Here is a 21,289-nt window from a genome sequence, read left to right as displayed (position 1 = left end):
GGAGCGAGCATCGGGCGGACCGCAGTTAAGCCGTTCTTCCCTTCTCCACTATTTGGACTCTCTCTAATCGTCTGCGTCCTCTTGCTGTACTTTTTTGAGTCGAGTCAACGGGCATCTATATCCGCCTCCTTTAGTGCACTATGTCGTATGTGTTCCTCGCGGGCCGTTGTTAACAGGTGGGGGAAGCCTACAACTCCAGCTATTGTACACCTTTCTCTTACTGTCGTCTCGTTCTCGGGTTCGTATCGGCGAGTCCCGTTTTGTTTTGTCTTCAATCTACTCTGTTCAGATCAGTAGTACGCTCTGGCCCTAACGCGGTGCCGAGTGATTTGCGTGCTTTGTTATCATGTCCCCCGCGTCGGTCTGAGTTCAGCTCTGACAGCAACAGGGTGTCAAGTGAGGTGTGTTGAGCGTAGCATGCGCGCCGTGACCCGTGAGTGTATTTCCTGTCTGGTTTTTACAGTCAAACTAGTTGTTCGGCTTACGCACATCCCGCATCTCTACTCCTGCCTCGCGTCAGGGGCTGATCAGGCGTGGAGCCATCGCTGGTTGCAAGTCAGAACCATATATTCCGCCCACGCGTAGGAGGGACCTGTTTGTCGCCCCTCCGTTCCAAGGCATCGGCCTCGATAGTGCCATGGCTAGTAAGAATTCTCCTTAATCGCCTTATTGTTCTCTCTCTTCATCGGCCACTAAACAACCGCTTATTTCGTGACCTCGACAAGATAATGTTCTTGCATTGCCGTCATTTTCCTTAATTTTCTTCTTTAGTTTTCCGGTGTTATTTCTATACGCTGAGCTTCCGCTGATTGTGTGATTGCTGTTTTAAGGTTGTCTTTGATCACGGGTACACTATCTCCTTTCTCTTATTGCAAGGGAGCGAACTTGTTTCGAAAAGCTTTTTTTAAAACCCTGATGGTGGTTTTGACTGACTCCAAATGGGTGGCTTACTTTTTCTGAGTTTTATTTCGGTAAAAAGATTCGTCCTGACTTTGCAATCAAAATCGTTATCTGTGTTGATGAAATATTCATTTTTGATTCGACGTCCTGGCATAACCAGTCTACAGCCTCACCGTAGCTTGGATTTGGAACGTTTGCTTCTATTATATTTACCGTGTATCGCATGCTGGTATGATCACGATGCCTAGGACTCTTACCTAAATGCTGAATACACTGTCCTTGCTTCCTGCTATTCTTCAGTGCTTTAACAGTCCCACTACGTGTCATTCTTTGATTCTAATCCCCTGTAGCACGGGATATGACAGCTAGTCAGCAACATAAAGCCTTCTCCCATGCTTTTAAATTCATCTACTCCAAAATATCCCCCGTAAATTTCATGTGCTTTTGTAACAGTACTACTCAGATTCCCTCGCTAGTCACAGTTCGCACGGTGAATGCCGCCAGACTCAAGTTCGAAAGGCGGCCTGTCCAGGCACCAAGACTCTTTGACACTCTTTTGTATTGCTGGGCTGACCACCACCCTGTTCGGGTGTTCTACAGCTGCTGTGGGTTCTTGGGGCGGATAGTTGCATTGGTCAGTTATCCGAGGTGGAAGTCAAACACAACTACAGGGAAGACAGGTTTGTCTCGCTTTGGGGAGCCTGTGTGTGCCCCAAAGAGCCTTCCTAACGGCGTTGCAACTATCTAGGATAGCCGCTTGCGTTTGCGGTATGGTGGTTACGTTCCCTAGTGAAAATCTTCAACTGGTTTTAACTTCGAACAGCAGCTCCCGTTTGTTAACTAACTTCTTGTCCCAACTAGGCAGCCGGGAGAGGAAAACGTACCGCATTTGGGAAGAGACTGGTCCCACTTTGGAGAGAACTGGTCCCAGTTAGGCTTAACGTGGTCCCAGGTGGGAGACGACTGGCCCCATATGGGAAGCTCAGACAGGACAACTGGTTAAAGTGGGGATTCAGCTAGTCCTAGTTGGGAGCCAGAAAGGGGGCAACTTCTCTCTATGGGGCCTAACGTGGTTCCAGATAGGATGCAACTGGTCCGATCGGCAAGAAGGCGGGGAACTATCTGTCGTAATTAATTAAAACGCAAAGTGGTGTAAACGTATTTAACAAATGGCTGTCATGTGATACCCGAGGGGAAGACTGGAAAGTGACGATTGGTGCTATCTCAACTGACCACGAAATTTCATGACTATTTGCCAGGGACGAAGTTACCATGCCACAACAGACGACACTGAGTGTTAACAGTCAGTTAATTGAAATTGTTAAATAGAAATTTTGGTTTTGTGTTTCTTAAGCTAAAGCGAAATCATTTAAAAGTGTTGCTCTTTTGTTTGAGCTGCACCCAAAGCATAACAAAGTGAGACAATGGCCATGCTGCCCAACACATATTTATTATTCATGTGCAGTTTTCCCGCTCATGGTAGTCCTTTCAACAGTGGTTACTCTGCATTTTTTTAGCGAAATGAAAAGTTTGTTGGCACAGCTAATATTTGGGGTGAGTGCTTCCTTTGTGCACAGTTTCAAGTCGCGCACTTTCCGCGACTAGGTTCCTGAGCCATGGAAACTATACCATTGAAATGCATAGGGAGTAAGATTTGACAGCGAATTACACAACAAATATTCAGAAATCTGGAAATATTCTTTTAGTGTTTTCATCTTCACGTTGCCTTCTGGCTTTTTGCCAAATATCACTTTCCTATATTGGTTTTGCTAGGTTCCTGAGAGGTTGGAATTTTGAGCGAGAAAGCTGGGTATTTAGCATCCGCTGACGTAATTAAAAATGACTAAAACTAGTGTAATTCTGTTATAATTGAACCATCGTATAAAAACAAGAAAATATGTTAAAAATCCAAAATATAAAACGTAATGTAAGCGCAAAGAAGGTAAGCACGCCGGAATAAAAAAGTACAAGGAAGACCAAATGTGTCCTGCAGAATTGCCAAATACATAACTGAAATCATTACGGAGCTTTTAAAGAAGTTTTGCATGATGCAAGCTAAACGAAAATGCTGAAAAATGTGCTATAAACTCCACCGTATAGCAGGCACAACAACACTCGGAGCCGCTACCTGTAAAATGCAGCCTCACGAAAAACCAAAAGAAAAAGACCCCATTGGAAAGTAACAATATTCAGCACACTTTTAATACACGAACTACTCCATGGCTGCACACACTAAGAATTACCATGCAATCAAGTGTTCATATTCGTGTCATGTAAAGGTACTTCACTTTTAACTTTCTTAAAGGCCTTGATTATACAATTTATGTGGCTACGGGCGGACAACGCGAAAAAAAATTAAAGTTTTCATGACCCCACGCAATGCCTTCACCGTGAACGTATGAACAGTAAAATGAAAGTGCCGGGTTCCAGATCACTTGTTTCATCCTGAATATGTGCGCGCTTTTCCAAAACTCCTTGAATAGAATTCTTTTTCTTATCGCGCGTGAAAAGAGCACCTCTTTAACCTCTAATCAAATCACTTTACTCTTCCCCTCTGCCGGGCACACAAGCATAACCGCGAGAAGCGACCGGTGAAAACGGGTTATATTCGTACGTGCCAATGTCGCTGCCAAAATTGCCGTGACAAAAAATGCTCTCTGCTATTTGGTACGACCTCGAGGAATTCCACAATATATTCAGCCTTTTCTTTGCACCACGCGACTCTAGGAGCCAAATTAGCTGCCATTTTGGTCCGCCCACCGCAACAAAGGTGGCAGTTTAATTAGCCGTTCTTAGAGCCATTATCTCATCGCTTATCGAAATAACAAATAAAAACAGCAGTGAACAATTTATATTAAAAAAACTTGCAAAATGTTACATTATATAGGTTTTACATTATAGGGAATAAAATTAGATATGAAATTTTACTCAAAAATTCTCAGTACTGCGGTTTCTATAGTTTCGTACGAAGTAAATGGTGCCTTACTGGTAAACCTGATTAGGGAAATCGTGGGAACGCTACCGTTCTTTGGTAGTACGGTACGTTCATTAATTTCCTGTGAGCACTGCACATTATCCGTATAAGCTCTGAGGGAAGGAAGTTGTGTTTGAGATCTTAACGATTACTTTCCTAACACGGTGCGGCTATCATCCGTTGAACAAAACTGAGCGATAAAGTATTTACTTCGGCTGAACTATTCACAGTAGGTGTACGTGTTCGTGTGTTTCTTGTTTGCGTGACAGCACGATGAACTCTCCGCGCATGTGGTAGTTGATGCTTGCATTTTAGTTTTACGAAGACACTGTGTCACATAATCATGTTTTCCGCGTGCTCGCGTTCCGTAATAGGTCTCTTGGGCCATGGCACCCTCTGTTGTGAAGTTCGAAAAAGTGATTTGCTTTAAACAAATTTTATGATGCAAAATTTCCTTGTTAAGCTGGCTGGTTACTCTGCATAAAAAAGCTTCGGTGTTCTACAATAACAATAACTCCTACTGTCCAATTGCTGCGGCTTGGTTCTGTTTTGAGGCGTTCAGAATGGCTTTGTGATATTTGTTTTCGACCTAGACATCCCACACTTTCTAGCATGTTTTGCTTATTACAGTGAACAAGACAAGTAACGCGATAAGGAGATGAAAGGCGTTCATTTTTTTTTCTCCCATCAGGTATCAATCTGGCCGGTGGCGGCCACGTGTTGTTGGCCATAAAACCACTTCTATCTCTTCAACTGGAGGAATTTTGAGTTTGCTAATGCTTCAGTTCGAAAGTTGTCTTTCTGTTTGGTACAAAAGCGAGGTGATTTTTCTGCAGGATGTTACCATTGGTTTACACGGAATTAATAATCACCGTAGAGCTGGTGCTATGTGTTTGCAAGGACATTTCAACAAGTGTAGAGCTTAAGGAACTTGTGTGTGTGTGTGTGTGTCTGTCGGTGTTTGTGTGTGCAGGTCTGTGTGTGTGTCTGTATGCGTGTGTGTGTGTGTGTGTGTGTGTGTGTGTGTGTGTGTGTGTGTGTGTGTGTGTGTGTGTGTGTGTGTGTGTGTCTGTGTGTGTGTGTGTGTGTGTGTGTGTGTGTGTGTGTGTGTGTGTGTGTGTGTGGTGCACTCCTACAATAGTGAAACCTTATACATGTAAGGTGCATGTCCGATAGGTAGCGCGAAATCTAAAAGCGTCCATGGCATTTCCACACTTCTTTGATCCCCTGGCATTGGAATACTATATCAGAGCAATTACTGATTGCTGTGCTCTATATCTAAATGCCCATATTACCCATTGCCATAGGTGGGAGCCTAGGGGGTGGACGCTGAAGGCACGTCCAGGCCATCTTTCAAGGTGTCTGCCTCGCCTGCTGATACGAAAGATCACCAAAATAGAAAGAACAAAGCGTAGCAATCAAAGGAAGCAATAAGGATGAGAGATTTTGATGTAATTCTTGCATATGCTGAAAAAGAAAAGTCGAAGAAGCTGTGGCTGTCTTCTGCAAGCTGTTGGTGCTACCTGGTTGCGCAGACAAGTGCAGTCACGAGAAACATCCTGCTGAAGGTGGTAGTGACACATGACTGTGGAACGGGCACTGCCGAGGACCAGATCTAGCTGGACGTGGTCAGAATCTCATCCCAACAGGGACCTGTTCCCTATTGCGATCAGTTGCAGCTATTTCCACCCATGCCTGTGGCATCTGCTCCCAACAAGGCTAGACTGCAAGGGGTCTCAACTGGTAGCAGTCGCATCTTCTACCAACTGGTTGTTGCTCGTTACCCCAGTTGAACTGGGGCCATTTTCAACCAGTTGGATTCACTGTTCAATATATTCACTAGGGCTCGGAGCAGGCGGCACGTCATACCTGCATGCATGGTTCTCGGGGGTCGAGAACAAGGATCTGACCCCCATTAATTTTCTTACAAAAGTGTTCCTAACCAAAACATCAATATCGCTGGTGTTGGTTCCCACTTGTACTAAGGCGTGTTGCCATAAGGTGAGAAAAACTGCAGGTGTGTTGGCGGTGTTGTTTTAAAGTCTTGGCTGCTCTCAGTACGGGTATAACTGTTCGCGGGGCCGTATATATGGCGACCGGGATTAATAGAGGGGAACGACCGAAATTTATATTAGGAAGGGCTTAGGGTACTGCTTTTATACTCTATATTTGGCAGATGGTTTAAGCCGCTCTGTACAAGGGCGGCTTAAGATTCTACTAGGAAATAGTTGTGCGAATTTTTAGTATTTCTCTAAGATTGTGAACTTTCTTAGGGCGGGGATACCTCTGTGAGATGCTAAAAGAAGACCCGCTGGTGACGGTTGCCCATTACCGAAAGAAAGCTCTGCGTGTATCAAAGCACTGCGTGTATCGCTTTATAGATATATAGAGACTAGACGGGTTTTTGCACTTATTGTACCTGCGCGGCTTCGTGTTGTAGCAGGAAATACTGCATATGAATCAATGGCACCATATTAAGATGTCACGTGGTCTGAAAAGAAGGATAAGCTCTGAAATCAGTCGGGAAGAGAGAGACAGGGGCCGTGTTTATACGCATGGGCGTCTTATAACGAGCATTACCTTTTGCTGTGCCTTTCCAGAAAACGATCACACGCGCCGTGTGTCACAAAGCTCTGCTCTTAAGTTTGATAAAATGATTTGGAATGCAGAACATTTGGGGGGCCAATAAAAAGCGCGCAGTGTGGCACACGGCGAAAAATCAGTGCGAGATTCTTGAAGATTGATGCAGCACAAACCTGCTAGAATACAACATAAATCAGTACCACGAACTACGAAAAAACTCTGTTAATACAGCAATATGAAATATCCTTCCACCCGCAGTGATTAGCACCGCAAAATAATGGGTCATAATCAGCGATTAATCAGAAATGTAAGGGTTTGTAGGCATTATTTAAAAGTAATCGGTGTACTAAAAAACCGAAAATCCAGAGTTTTTTTTCCATTAGCCGAAACCGATTTGCGGGTTACGATAGTTCTCAAGCAGTGTGGCGTTAGCTTTGGAGCAGAGCTCTAATGTATTTGCGCTCAAACTGCAAATGGTGATTTTTCATGACAGAAGCACAGAGGAAAGCAGCAATGTGTAGGTAGGTACTTTTTGCATCCCCGTAATGACCTTTGACTTGTTTCGGTTCGTTCAGGTGTCGCAAGAGTTACACCCATTCTCTTGAACAATGCACTTCCCATAAAAACAAAAGTGTTGACAGTTGATAGCAATTACGTTGCATTTACACCAGTAGTGTTAGGTAAATGGATATCGGTGTAAATAAGAGTCGCCGGGAATCAAAAAATGAAAGGAGACCAAGTACTCTTTTATGTTGTGAATGTGAAATTGTATAAGCCCCCGGAAACGCAACCTGGTGCGTCAGTTGGCAAACGTTTCTTGGCTGGTTAATTTGGTTTTAAATTATGAAAGCTATGAAATGTCTTTATTCCAACAATGCGGAATTTGTTGCGGCGTTTTTTTTATATTTTTGTGCATCGCTATGCAATACATTGCATTTACCGAAATTTACGAATCCGCCATAAACGTTGACTTTGTTTGTCGGTGAACGGTCCTAGTAATGATTTCGTGTCTTGATCGCCAGCTCCGGTCTTTGCAAACATGCATGCAGTAAATTTTGGGGCGCAAAAGTATTATCGAAACGTTGGCTCTAGTACAAATGCTTCTCTGTTATGCTTGCACTGAAGAAAACACGAAAAATTGCGTTATCAGGCAACAAACATGTTTGCGCTAACACAAAATCTGGTTTACAAAAGGGATCTCTAAATCCGGAATTTTTTTCAAGTAATCGCAGTTCTTGCTAGACATAAATAAATGGGGCCTCTCTTCGATAATACACGTTTGTTCCATAATCTTTTGTGCTTTGTTGGCATATTTCACATACGTTTTGGTTCACTTCATCATTATCGTCTGGTACAGCCTATGTGTTTCTTCCCACTTGGGAATCATTTCTTTCTTGTTCGGATTACAAAACAAATTCCCATTACGGATAATTTTAAACCGCCAAAATTCCACAAACAAGCTTAGCAAGCTTCGCTGTTGGGCGCACTAACAAACAGTTCGCTGCGTACTACTTTATCGGTTGTATTTACATTATGCGCGCTACACCGCAGTAAACATAAAATACACAAACTCACTAAGGTGCATGCAGCTTTGGTACATCATTATGATCACTTCTGTGGAGTTTTTAGGTTCATTGATGGTGGGTAAATTAGCCCAAATATCTGAAAAAAAACAAGGTTTAGATAGTTGACTGCAAACGCCATGTATGTTTCGTTAAACTTGATTGTTTATTACAAATGGAAATGAGATGATTTATCGCGGCACAATTTGTGGAGCCATTCTTTTTGGGGCGTACACGGGTTGCGCCAATGTCGGCTGCCCAGGAGAAATTCGGGAGCTTCAGGTTGGCGGTTGAAAATGAAGCCTAAATCCTTTGTTACTATTGCATTTTTCTCATCATATTCAAGACACTCGCAGGGCAGGCCAAACGAACAGCCTGTTTGTTGATGTATGGTTTATTGGAGGTTCAGGAGGTGGCGAGAGGGAGCAGTAACTAAGTTAACTACGGAACATCACATACACTGATGTGCCAATGGCTGGGGCCGAAATGCAATACCATTTCGGCGGAAAGGTTGTTCGACAGTCGTCACATGAAACACTAACCCCAGACCTGGAAGGCTGAGAAACCAGTAAACAGTTTAAAAAGGCAGACTCGGGGTCTTGGTACTTCGAAATGTAGGATGAGTTTTGTGCCTGCAACCTTATTTACAGAGGTCCTCGTGCTTTCTTACAAGGCAATGTAGTCTTACCCCTGTACTTTTTCGTGTGGCGAGGTGCAAACATTACGTGAGTGTTCAATACAAAGAGAGTGCTCATACGATTCGGTTGTGTTCTTGGATCTCCAACGAATTTAGCGTTCATGGTTGGCCTGGCTCCACATCCACGTGGGTGAGAGGACAAAAAAACACCTTGTCGCATAAAAACTTTTCCCGCAATTCGTGGAAGTGCAGAAGTGAAAGGACTGCTTGAGTGGCTGGAACCCCTCACGGAAGATTAGAGCCTCTCATAGCACTTCATAAATTTGGAAGGACAATGCAAGCAGATGTCGCACTGGTACCCAAAATTGTTATTGTGAACGTCTTTTGGGTGCTAATCGCCAAGGCTCGGCAAAGACTGGCAAAAAAGGAAAAATACACGCATTGGGCAATCGATCTTATTTCAAAGCACCCAGCTTGTCATGTAATTTTGATGTACCAACAACTTTTTTCAATGTATTGCTGTGTAACTATTCGTTGTTACCCCAATTTCTAATACCACCGCAACTGCATGCGCATCTCACTACCCGCAACCGCTTTTTTTTTCAAAGTAAAAAAATTCAGCATTAAAGGGGGCGAGACGTAGATACGTTGTCTAGATAGCGTTGTGGAAAGGTTGTGAAAACCTATATACCTTGTTTTTTTTAAAAGGTTGTCAGTAGATAAGTGGAAGCAGAAGCTTTGGAAGACGGCAAGTTATCTTAGATTTCCTACCTAATTTCACCTTATTTCTCAATCTTCCTCACAGCCAGCACTAAGTAATCATGAATCAATCAGCAAGTCAAAGAAAAACATCATTCATACCAACTAAAAATTTATAATGGAGACGTGGAACCCTATATAAAAACAACATGTTGCTGCAGAAGGCAAAAGGATAAAGTTTATTTTGTAACGCTGGTGTACAAAAAAAGTTGTATGCCGGTGGGCACCCTTACAAATATCATTATCTGAATGGACACTGCGATTTCCTGCGAACTCCGCGTAATCTACATCCTTCTTCTCTGCTCTTTAATTTACAGTGTTAACAAGAAATATTTGCGTAGTAATACACTTGTTTTTGTACGGGAGCCTTCGAAAAATTTTGGCTGTATAGAAATTACATAGAGTAGGTGAGTGGTGTTAAAAGTTTTACGATCGTTATCGAAGTCACGCCAAACTAGTAAATGTACAAAAATGGTGCACTTGAATGTTGGTAGTTTCTGCACCCTCTACCGAATCGTAAACTCAACTGTCTTGTGCGTTTTCAAACATATTGCACCAAAAACATTAGGAGAACATGCAACGGTGTCTTCTTTTGTTAACAAAGAAAGGCAGACGCGCATATTCTCCCCTAAAAAGCCAGTGTTTTTCGTGTAAACATTGCTTTCAGGTGCCCGTATAAAAGCTTGGGGGATTTCATTGAGAATTACGGTGGCTGAAATTATGTCCTTTGCGCACACTGTCATTAGCCCGTACAGGGTACACCGAGTGATAGAATCAAGAATGACTGAAACCGAATAAAATACCTAAAGAAATATACAGGGTACATTTAAAGCACACAAATTTGAGAAAACGGATGTAATGCTTGGGACTCAAGTGAGTAAAACAAGTCGAAGAAACTTGACTAGCTTCAATATATGAGGTACCAATATTATTTCATCGTGTAAGTTGTCGTTTTCCGTATTGTTGTTGTTTGCTCTCTTAATACCCTTTCTGACAACGTTTCGAAGCAATGTTATCCGCCTTCAGGGCCTAAATAATGAATATTTTGCACAGAGGTCAAATGGGCCGTCCTCTTTGAACATCTGAATTCTTCCTGTGGGTAAAAGTAAGCGTTATTTTAAGCATAGCTCCGGAACAGTTCAGTACTCACAGAGTATAAATTCGGGAAGTGCAGCTGGTGACTTGTGTTATCGACAATTGTTTGCCTCAACAAATAGTTAAGGTGATTGAAGAACGTGTTTATTTCCCACCAGCTGGTGTTGTCAACCAGAACTTCTAAAATATGCGGTTGCAAAAAAACTGACATTTCGTCTAACAGAGGAACTCGACCGCTGTGTGAAAACTTCACATAACAATAATTACATTAAAAACGTTGTAACTCATATTGCTGTGCTTAGTGAATTTCAGTTTCAACAGTGACGCCACATTGACCTGCCTATTTGAACAGTGCGGAGTACACCAAAATACGCAGTGGAACCGAAAGCAAATTTACAGTGCAAATACATGCAGACGTTTCTTCTGAAAATGGACTATTATGGAACACTTTTGCAACTAAAAAATTGAAATGAATAGAGCTCACCTTTCACCACCTCTTCGTTTTCGTACTGTATCTTCTGTATTTCGTTGAAGCCAGAGTGTTCCGAAGTGTCAGTGTTAATTACGCGCTTACCACAGGCGTAACTGTGAAAGTCATCACACGGGTCTGCTGTTTGATTCACAAACGATAGGATCATTTTCGCTGTACAAGAAATAGTCGGAGGTATAATTCCACAATAATGATATTACAAGACTTAATGTTAATTGCAGATAGCTCATTGTCAACAATTAGGCAGATATGTTTTTTTTTCAGTTTCGTCAGCTTTGCAGCGGGCGTTATTTATTGCGCGTTAAGAGAATTTCGGCACACGAAAACTCCATTTTCAAGAGAACACAAACTAAGTCCCTTTCTGTGGTTCTTGATTAGGAAGCGGAATTGCCATTTACAAAATCCATTTGAAGAAATCAATTCGCAATAAATTCCGGCACTTTTCTTTTCTAATATGAAAATTTCTGGTATTATTAAAACAATTTTATAATGTCTGCTTTAAATGCTGAATGCTTTAGGAGCCTTCAGCTAGTTTTCCTTCATCTCTAGACTGAAGTTTTTGTTACGTAGAAAACAGCAAATGACAGTCGGAATATATATTTAAGGCTATAGAAAATAATCCACGAGCAAGAGTGACGAAAGAATAAGGCACGAAACGGGGGAGACTTCTAAACACATTTTATGTACCGAAGGCGCCATCACGATTTCATCAAGAAGAGATGTGCCTGTAGATACGGGGAAAGCAGTTCATTCGGACATGTTTTTTTTCCCGCCCAAAATTCCCAAAACTAGGGCGAGTTTTCTGCGACATCCGATCACAAATCATAGCATGAAGCGTGCTGTAAAACTACTTGGGCGTCCTGAAAAAGTAGATGGGCATTCTGAGAACTCTACAGAAAACGTTGGTGGACACTAAAAACTTTCTTGTTCAAACGTTTTGCAGCGGGCAGAACAGGTTTGTGGACACTGAAAACTATCTTGTTCAAACGTTTTGCAGCTGGGAGCAAATGGAAAAACTAATGTTGTAGGTTAGGTAACTAAGGCGGCTCTCATGGGCCTAAGCCGTTAAATGAGTGCTGGTTGTAAGAGTGTTGCCTTAGCTTCTGCATGTGGGATGACCGGTTCATGCCTTTCCGATGCCGATCGCTGGTTTTGGATTTAACAATGCACGCAGTAAATACCATCTTGAGCATTTGAAAACCACGGCCGAAACGTCTACATCAACCATGCAATTCGTTGTGAGCACAGCTTGTTTATCCTCGCACGTAAAATATTTGGAACCTTACTAAGCGATGCAACTTTGTCGCGATATTTGTGTCCCTTACTGGCTGCCTATTTTCTACGCTGGTAATTTTGAGGTGAGCAGCGTCATACCAGCGAACCAAGAGTACTTTCGTCGCCCATGCGGCACACGGGTTGGCGGGCCATGGGTCTCCGGGGGAGGTGAGCGAGAGCTCCGCGTCCTACGGGAGCCCCCACACGCCAGATATCTAGACTATAAGTGCGGTCTTAGAAACTGTAGCCGGGACAACGCGGCGTGCGCTGGGAGAAGCAAGTAATTAACCGCGGTTTCAAGATGGGGGTTGTCACGTGGCGGCTTGTTGTGAGGGATGTGGTTTACGCGCCCGTTCGACGAAAGCGGTGACTCAGGGCCCCGAAAATTCCTCTCGACAAAGGGAGTGAGCGTGGCTTAGGTACTCCCGAATTGCGTAGCGAATAACGAGTCCCCAACGCAAACAACCGGCAAACGGGCGCGTGTCCGCCAGCGAGAGCAGGAATCGAATCACCGCTAAGACATTCTCCTCGCTCCACTATTCTTCAGACTCTCTAATCGGCCTCGAAATTCTCTTCCTTCTTCACATGCACTACACCCATCTTGCTTATCCGCCTCTCCCTCTCTACTATGCTGCATTTCTGTATTTGGAGAATCCCCAAATGCGCCTATGGCTTGTTTCACAACTCCTTTTCTGTTACTGTAGCCTAGTTTCTGAGTTTGCGACGGCAACGTCTGTTTTACGTCATCTGTAATGTTTTCGGCGATGGTCTGTTGTGCATTTGCAGGGGTGGTGCGATATTCAATGTGCTGGTTGTTCTAATGTAATTCCGCGTCCCGACTTGTGCTCACGCACATGGCTAATCACACGTGGACGTGTCCCCGGTAAGTAAGTCCACACAGCCTCCTCGAATTCGCATGCCGGCAGAATGTTGCTTGTCCCTCTTCCCGTCAGAAGCACCCTCGACGCAACTGGCGTCCTCGACGCAATAGCTACCCATGGTTAGAGCTGAGTGCAAGGCATAGGGAAACTTGAGACACATGAAACAATGAGTAACGAGTGTGCCAGCCCGCCAAGGCGTGCACGACGAGAACTCATCGAATATATGAGCGACCAGAGGATATCCCGTGCACCGAATATATTTAAAAACCGAGAACTACGAAATCGATTCAGAAAACCCCCTGTCGTTTCTAGCCATTGCAAATCTTGCCCGCCTCCTCCAGTGACGCGACAAAAAAGCTAATGGGAAAAGTACAATTTCTTATCAAAGGGATTTTTGCCGATTGATATGAATCTAACATTTTCTTGCAGTTTACTGATAACATTGGCGTATATGACCAATCTGGAGTTTTATTTTGAACTCGCTTTGAACAGCGCGCTTTTGCTCCCTGAACGCAGGGGGAGTGTTTCGCGCGTCACAGTTTTGGCGGCTACCAGCATGGATGCAAGCTGGCAATCCTACTACTTCGTAAATGGTCGGCATTTGGCGTCGAAACCTACGGTGACCCAACGACTGTTGATTTGCCTACCGAACGAGCAATCACGGTGGTGGATAAGTTACAGCGAAGGAACGTTTGTGTGAAGGAAAGTTTGACATCCACCTAAATGCAGCCATACGGATGGATAGGTTACAATACGTGACATCTGATCTACTCGTCTTTTGTATTTATGAAACTGTGTTGTACATTTTTTCTGTCGTATGTTAGCACAAACGATTTGTGTGTAATATCAAGCACTAAGAAGACTTAAAAAGCCGCCTTTTGCGAGTTGTCTTGGGTGTAAGCAGCGCCTATTCTTGCTTCTTGCCTATGCTTTTTGCTAACAGCAGTAGAAAAATGCACTTTCGTTAGCGAGTGGAGCCTCAGCGGGTGCCCCCAAAACGCGTCCTTGTTTCTCGGTGAGATGCGTTTTGCAGGCGGCTACCCCTCGTTTTGAGCCACATAAGGATAATGACTTCGCTCGAAGTTATAAAAAAGAGCACAAATGTAAAAATGTGCGGTGAGTCATTTCTAGAGCTGCACGACACCGTAAAAAATTCACGTACCCTTCCGTGTCATGAAGTTGACGTTCGAGCGCGAACCTTTCATGTGAGAAATTACGTTGTTATGGTCTCGGTTGGGACTGCGCCTTGCCGACGGGCTGGACTTTGTCTCGTTGAGCTATGACTTTCCCTCGCACGCAGTTTGGACTTGAACCCTTCGCCATTATATTTCGCACGAAGAAAGATTCGCGTTCAGCCGTCGCCATCGTTAGATGGAAGGGTGCATGCCCTTCCCAGTTTCACAGCTACATTTACCCTCACCAAATCCAAACGGCCTCGACCCTGCTAAATGGGGCACTGGGATAGATGTCGGCTGTATAAGGTGAGGGACCCACGTTAAATTGAAATCGTGTGAGTCGTTTCTTTCTTCACCCCCTAAAAATCATGCTCATCTTCGCAAATGATTGCTTAACTGCAGTGCGTTTTCAACCGACATACGTGCCTTGTTAAAGCATAAAGCTTCGCCTATTTAAAAAGGACACCGAGAGTGCGCCGTCCATTTATTCTAGGGTGGGGTATCCGCATAATGCCTTAATGTTGCCGCTGTCACCTGCGGCCCTACATTTCAGCACTCATTTGCACAATTTCGAGCTTAAACCGGACTTTGTGCGTGTGAACCCTCTGAGGAATGTGCATACAATCCGAATTCTCATGTGAGCCCTTCGAAGGAATGTGCGTATTCTACTTCTTCTAAACGCTAGCCTAGCACAGAATGATAAGCAGCGCTGTTGTGCTTTGATCGCTGCCCCGCGCACGAGTTGAAGTAGCAAGCTTTTGCAAAATGGCTATGAATTGCGCATTTAGATGCTGAACGACTAGAGGCGTGTGCTTCTCGAGCCCCCAATTTTCATCACATATATCCTATTCTAATCCTCTTATTCGTAATTGTGAAAAGCGACCCTTCACAAGCGCAAGTGCTTGAAAAGAGCAAGCCTGTTTCTTAAGAGCGTATCTGCGGTGTTATTACAATATTTAATTGTATCTTTCAACTTAAATTGCCGTCATTCTTATAACCATTTAAAAATAAAACACCCCTCCTCAAGTTTGGCAGAGGGGCAGTGATCTTAACTTCCCTATTTCAGGTAAAGGACGCTTTTAAAAGTGTTTGAGACTGACCAGTGTTCCTACCTTTCCCAAACGCTGTGACACTGACTAACACAGATGAAATCTACCAACAAATCAGCCAGGTAACATTGTGAAGACTGGTTGCCAAACATTACCATCTATGGAGGCATTAAGCAAAGTTTCCAAAGCAATCGTCACGTTGCGTATATCTGCCTCGATTTGTGGTTAAAGATAACGAGAGTGGGTGTTGGCTTTCAGCTAGCGTAATGGTGCCTTCTTATTGATTGATTGATTGTGGGGTTTAACGCGCCGACGCAACGCAGGCGATGAGGCGCGCCGTAGTGGAAGGCTCCGGATTAATTTTGACCACCTGGGGATCTTTAACGTGCGCCGCAATCTCGATCACACGGGCGTTTTTGCTTTTCGCCTCCATCAGAAAAGCGGCCGCCGCGGCTGGGAATCGAACCCGCGACCTCGTGCTCAGCAGCGCAACGCCTTAGCCACTGAGCCACGGTGCCTTCTTATTGGCTCCACCGCTTGTACCCTGGTTTTGGCACATCTAAAACTTTTCAAGCATGGCAAATCGGTTCAGGATATTAGGTAACTATGCTGTACGGTTTTTTTAGTATTGTTTTACTAGATGGAGCCTCGTTTCAAACATCAATCATTATAAAGTAACTATATTATAATCGGAAATAAAGCGTAATGAAAGTCGTCTAAAGAAAGTGGGGTGGCTACCCCAAATAATTTAGCTATGTGAAAAGAAGGGAGAGGAGACTTTAGAGAATATCATAGGCTGGACTGCAGGGATTAGAGGGGCGGACGTAGCCAACAAGGTTGTAATAAGAATGTATCTGTAATCGCAAATAAGAGATTAATGGTAAGCTCCCAGTCAGGCCTCCTAATACACTGTCCAGACATGCTATCAAAAATTATGGTGATATTGTATCTCCCTGTCACACTGCCTTTCGTATCGGGAAAGGTTAGTGCTGCGCGTTCATTCCTCATATATGTCGTCTAGGAGTCTTAGGCGACGTCTTCTCTATTCTCTGGCCCTTGAAGGTGCCCATAACTGCGGCGATGCTTACTGAATGTTAAGCTTTTGTACAGTCTCTAATTATCATGTAAAGTGGTTTATTACAACCTCCGCATTTTCCTACTACTTGGTTGATGACATGTACCTGATTAATGGTTGAATATTCTTTTCTGAACCAAGCCTGTTCCCTGGGCTTTTGAAAGTCTGGGTGGAGGTTATGCGCCGTACTGGGTGCTGCAAACATGATTATGCATCTTGATCTTGCTTCTTTGAAGTGGAGCTGCGGGTCTCTATGGCTGAAGTTTTTGTTCCCACTTTTAAGGCAGCTCCGGCTCAGTTATCAGGTTGCGAATGAAAGAGAGGTTGCGAATGAAAGAGAAAACAAGTTGGAGGCTGACCACGTTGCCAACGCATAGAAATACCGAAGGACTGCAGAGGGAAAAAAGTGAGACGGCTCTTCGTCTACTGAAAATAGTCTCGGAGTGGGCACCTGCATCCAGGGCTTTCATGTGAAATGAATGAAACAAAGGTTAGTGGCGAGACAAACATGTGTTATTAAGTATACATCGTAACTTCTGACATGATAATCCGTGGGTTTTGGTTCACTCTGCAGTAATCAATGATCGCCTGTAGTGGTATTCCTTGGAGTATTCACTAACCGAAGGACCAGCCGTTTTTTTTTGGAACCTTCATTTCATTACACTACGCCGGATTGGTGCATTAGGTTTCAATTTAGCCTTTTACATTATATAAACCCTAATCTTTATCTGAATCTGCTTTTTTCTGATAAATGCAGGTGCAATCAAAAGCATCGTCATTCCTGAAAGAAAAGATCTTGCAACGGCTGTGGCGGTTCCCGCCCCTTTCTTCCTCGTCGGGCAGCAAATGGGTTCAAATAGGGCATTCTTTAGAAGCGCAATTTACCTGTGCTCATTTGTGGACACCATAGCGTACCACTCCTAATCCCTACTATCACCGCATACGCCTAAAAGGGAAACTGCCTGTTGTATGCTACTGTTGGCGGAATTGATTGCGGCGGCCCAATGGCTGTTAATTTCAATTAGGACCAAAGTCTGGAAGCCACATGCCCAATATTTGTATATTACAAAGTCGCGAAAGAGTCAACTCGCCGACACATCAATAGCGATTTACAGAACACAATGACATCGGCTAAAATCTTCATTGGACTAACACTTTGACAACACAAATTGGGAGTACACGGTGATCGCTCTGTCTGATGCGTGTGCAACCATTTTTCTGCATGAATCGCTGGGACAGCTAAACGCCAGAAGAAAACGATTACATACCCAACGTTTAGTGGAGCCTTAGCTTTGAGCCTGCAAAATACGTTAATTAGGATGCCTTACAAACGCAGAAGGTTTAGTTTCACTTTGACTTTCGCTTGAATGCTTCGCTTTCTGCTACGAGACGAGTCAAAACTCGCATGCGGTAGAAGAACCCTTTCTCCTAAAGTACTACTACATGCTACTGAAATATTAGAACATGTTAGCGCAGGAAGCAGCAAAAGTAGAGGTGCTAACGAACGTTACTACGTTCAGCAAATTATGGCCCGTGAAACGCACCTACATTTCCAATAGCTTCTTCCAGCGGGCGCTACATCAACGTGAAGTTTCCTGGTAGGTGCAAAAAAAGTGTGGGGCATCTTGGCCCACCCTGCCTATACGCCGCGAGAAAAAAAATGCATCAAATAGCCTCTTATATTCCTGCTGCCCCTCTAAAGTACTATCATTGCCCAAAATAGGGCCGTGGGTTGCCTTTGACGCGCAGTTGTGTTTCCAATTAAGGTGAGCAGGAAAAAAATGGGAATAGAAGTGCAACTATTTCTTTCTCAGCAAGAATAGAATTTCTAGGTAAGCTGACTTATTAAGTAGGTTACGTGAGGTTAGACAAGAATTCAGCCCTGGGGATTACTTGTCAAGGTCGGGTGCGGTATAGATAAATGCTTTGCGGCGGCAGCGCAAAGCATGCTTAACACGAAATTGAGGTTCGGCTTTTGTGGTTACACATTATTCGGCTTTTGTGGTTACCACCGCCCACCGGGGCCTATTGTGAATGCAATGTATTGTATTTGTGACACCGTAAAACCAATGAAAATCAGTTTTGTGGGCAGACTGTTACCTGTGCAGCTTAGGTCGACAGCGCCGGCATATATTACGCACGTGGTGGCGGAACTTACCGTAACGCCAAAACAAAAAAGGAAAAAGGCGGAAGAACGTGCCGCTTTGTAACTCATTCCCAAATGAAAGAAGACATCCTTAGGTGTCCAAAAGGGTGGTGTGAGTGAGAAAGGTTTTCTATTTTGGTGAACATAAAATATTCTCAATCGTTTGATGTACACTTAAACGGCGGAAATGGGGCCTACAGATGCTTGTCTTCACAAGGTGTATCGACGCAGACTAGAAAAATAAATTTATATATTAGAAGGAAAGTCGGCAGTATCGCTGAAGCTGCCAAAATACATGAAAAAGTGCATACTGCTGCACAAAGATTTAGAAATTGTATTCAGGAAACAAGCATACACCAAACAAATAAAAGTTTTCTCTCCCCTTCAAAAAACAGGCAAATATATAAAAACTACTATAAATTTTAAAAGGAATGCAAAATGACACCAAGAACATCCGCTCTTAATTTTTACAAGAAGAAATTAGCTGCATTTTACTTGCACTCAAATGCTGTTGTTTACTTACCTCGATAAACACACTCCTTTGATTTGCACACCTCCGTACTTTCCATCAAGGCTATAGAACAACAACAAAATAGTTAATACGTGAGAGAAAGCGCGTGTCTACCCGTATTGGCGAATTTTTGTATTGTGTGGCGACATCCAGTTCTACCATTTTCAGTACAAACTATAAGCAACGCACTTTGCGTTAACAATACAACTGCACTCAAGATTACAATGGCATGTGAAGGGAAGCCACCTTCTAGGGGACTCCATTACGGCTTTTACTTTTTTAATAACTTAAGACTTACAACCGAAACATTAGCAATAAAATGAATGTTTCGATGAGGCCGCAACAATGAGCCGGTAATACTGGCGGAAAAGGAAGATTGCTGATGAAGTGGACGTTCATCGCCGGGTGAGCGAACTTTGTACCACTATTTGACAGCAAGGACGGCCGAGATGGTTATGTATTCTTGACCCGATATTTTTGGTAAGTTTTCTGCATTTAAATGTTTTGTCTCGTGAACTTTATTTCCTGCTTCAGATTCATGGTGAAAAATAGCTCAAGAAACCCAGGGACGAACAAAGAGGAGATGACGCACAGCGCTTTATTTGTCCGTATGTTTCTTCCGCTGTCTTTCACCACGAAAGTGAATATGCATCAACTAGCCTAACTAGCCTTCCTAACACAATACATTTTTTGGTCATGGTAACAAGTAATATCCCAGTGTGTAGTTTAACCGCTAAATAAACAGCCGACGTAACCACAAATTCCTTGAAAATAACGTTATTGTACCATTGTATACTCCACAGCTAGTAACGCGCTGAACTACCTCGCTGTCTACTGGTTGTCATATATTGATGAGCGGCGTATTCGTGGCAAATGTTCACGTTGGGTTTACACCTGATGTAATGTAAAGAGTGTAAAAATACCAAGTCCCTTTCACCTGCTTTTTCTGGAATGCCGTGACCTTCTCGTAGATCTGGTGCCCGTAACCAACAATGGCAAATTACGCGGCCCATCAGACAATAATATAATTGGTCTAAAGGAATGATATGAATGAGTGAGCTCCACCTGCACGTGCAAAATACTATTCACGTGGTCTTATGGTAAAGCAACATTTTCACAGAATTACAGCCGTGATTGGCATTACTGGTAGCTGTCAAGTTCGCCGATGTGTTTGGGACAGTTTCCACAATAAAGGAAGCAAATCATTTCCATGATTATGCACGAAACCAAATGTTATTGCGCGTAGAGTAAGAAAACCACGTTCTATTGCCTAGCGAGCCTGTTATGCCTTACTGTAAGGCCCGTGTATGCGACACCATGAATAATGGCATGTGCCTTCATCTTCAACTGCTGAGGCAAGATTGAAAGTGATGGTTAGCGTTTAAGGAGTGCCTAGCGGTGTCTCAGCTTGCGCATCTGCCAACCAGGGTTCAGGCGAACAGTGTTCTCTTCTGCCAGCTAGGGTAGTGTGACATTCATAGTAGCAGCATTCACGCGCAGTGATGAGGAAGTGATGCACATTTCTTTGGATGCAGGCCCAGGTATCAGGTCACTTTGCCGACGCTGCCATTTTTCTCGTTGCTGCGCTCCTAGTCAATTTGGAATGGGGACATTCCCACGCACCCGGAGGAACTATTGCGTGCCGCAGGGACGGTTACGCTTTGCGTGCACGGTTCTGGCAGCGTCCGCTAGCGCTGTGCCGGTGGTTACCGGGACTCCATTGGCCACTTGCGGATTAGTTCTTCTAGGGTGGATTAGTTGCGCCTACCGCCCCTCGCCATGCCCGCGCATTGGTTACGCGAAGAATCGACCTCCTCGCACTCTCCCTCCGCGCATGCGGAGTCGCGTCCCGGTAACGCACCACCGTAGTGTGAGCCTCCCCTAGCCGCTATGCTAAACTTCTCTAATATCGTGATCTTGCTAAAATATACCCAAGCACGGGCGCTTACAGAGAACGTATATGAACACTGGCGTTCCTACTGTGCAATATTTTGAATAAATGAGTTACAATATTCAATGCGCTGGCCCGAAGATGCAATACAAGATGTAAAGTGTCTCCACCTTATGTATTTGCCATCTTTACTCGTTTATCAATTACCAAGCAGAACTTCCGGAGCTAATTTTTCGCAGATAATTTAAGGTCTGCATGCCAATAACCGACACACTTTATTCTGCGG

This window comes from Haemaphysalis longicornis, unplaced genomic scaffold, assembly GCF_048455015.1.
Source record: "Haemaphysalis longicornis isolate Haplotype H1 unplaced genomic scaffold, Haemaphysalis longicornis Haplotype H1 scaffold_8, whole genome shotgun sequence".
Taxonomy (NCBI): Eukaryota; Metazoa; Arthropoda; class Arachnida; order Ixodida; family Ixodidae; genus Haemaphysalis; species Haemaphysalis longicornis.
Note: the sequence above shows the minus strand (reverse complement) of the source record.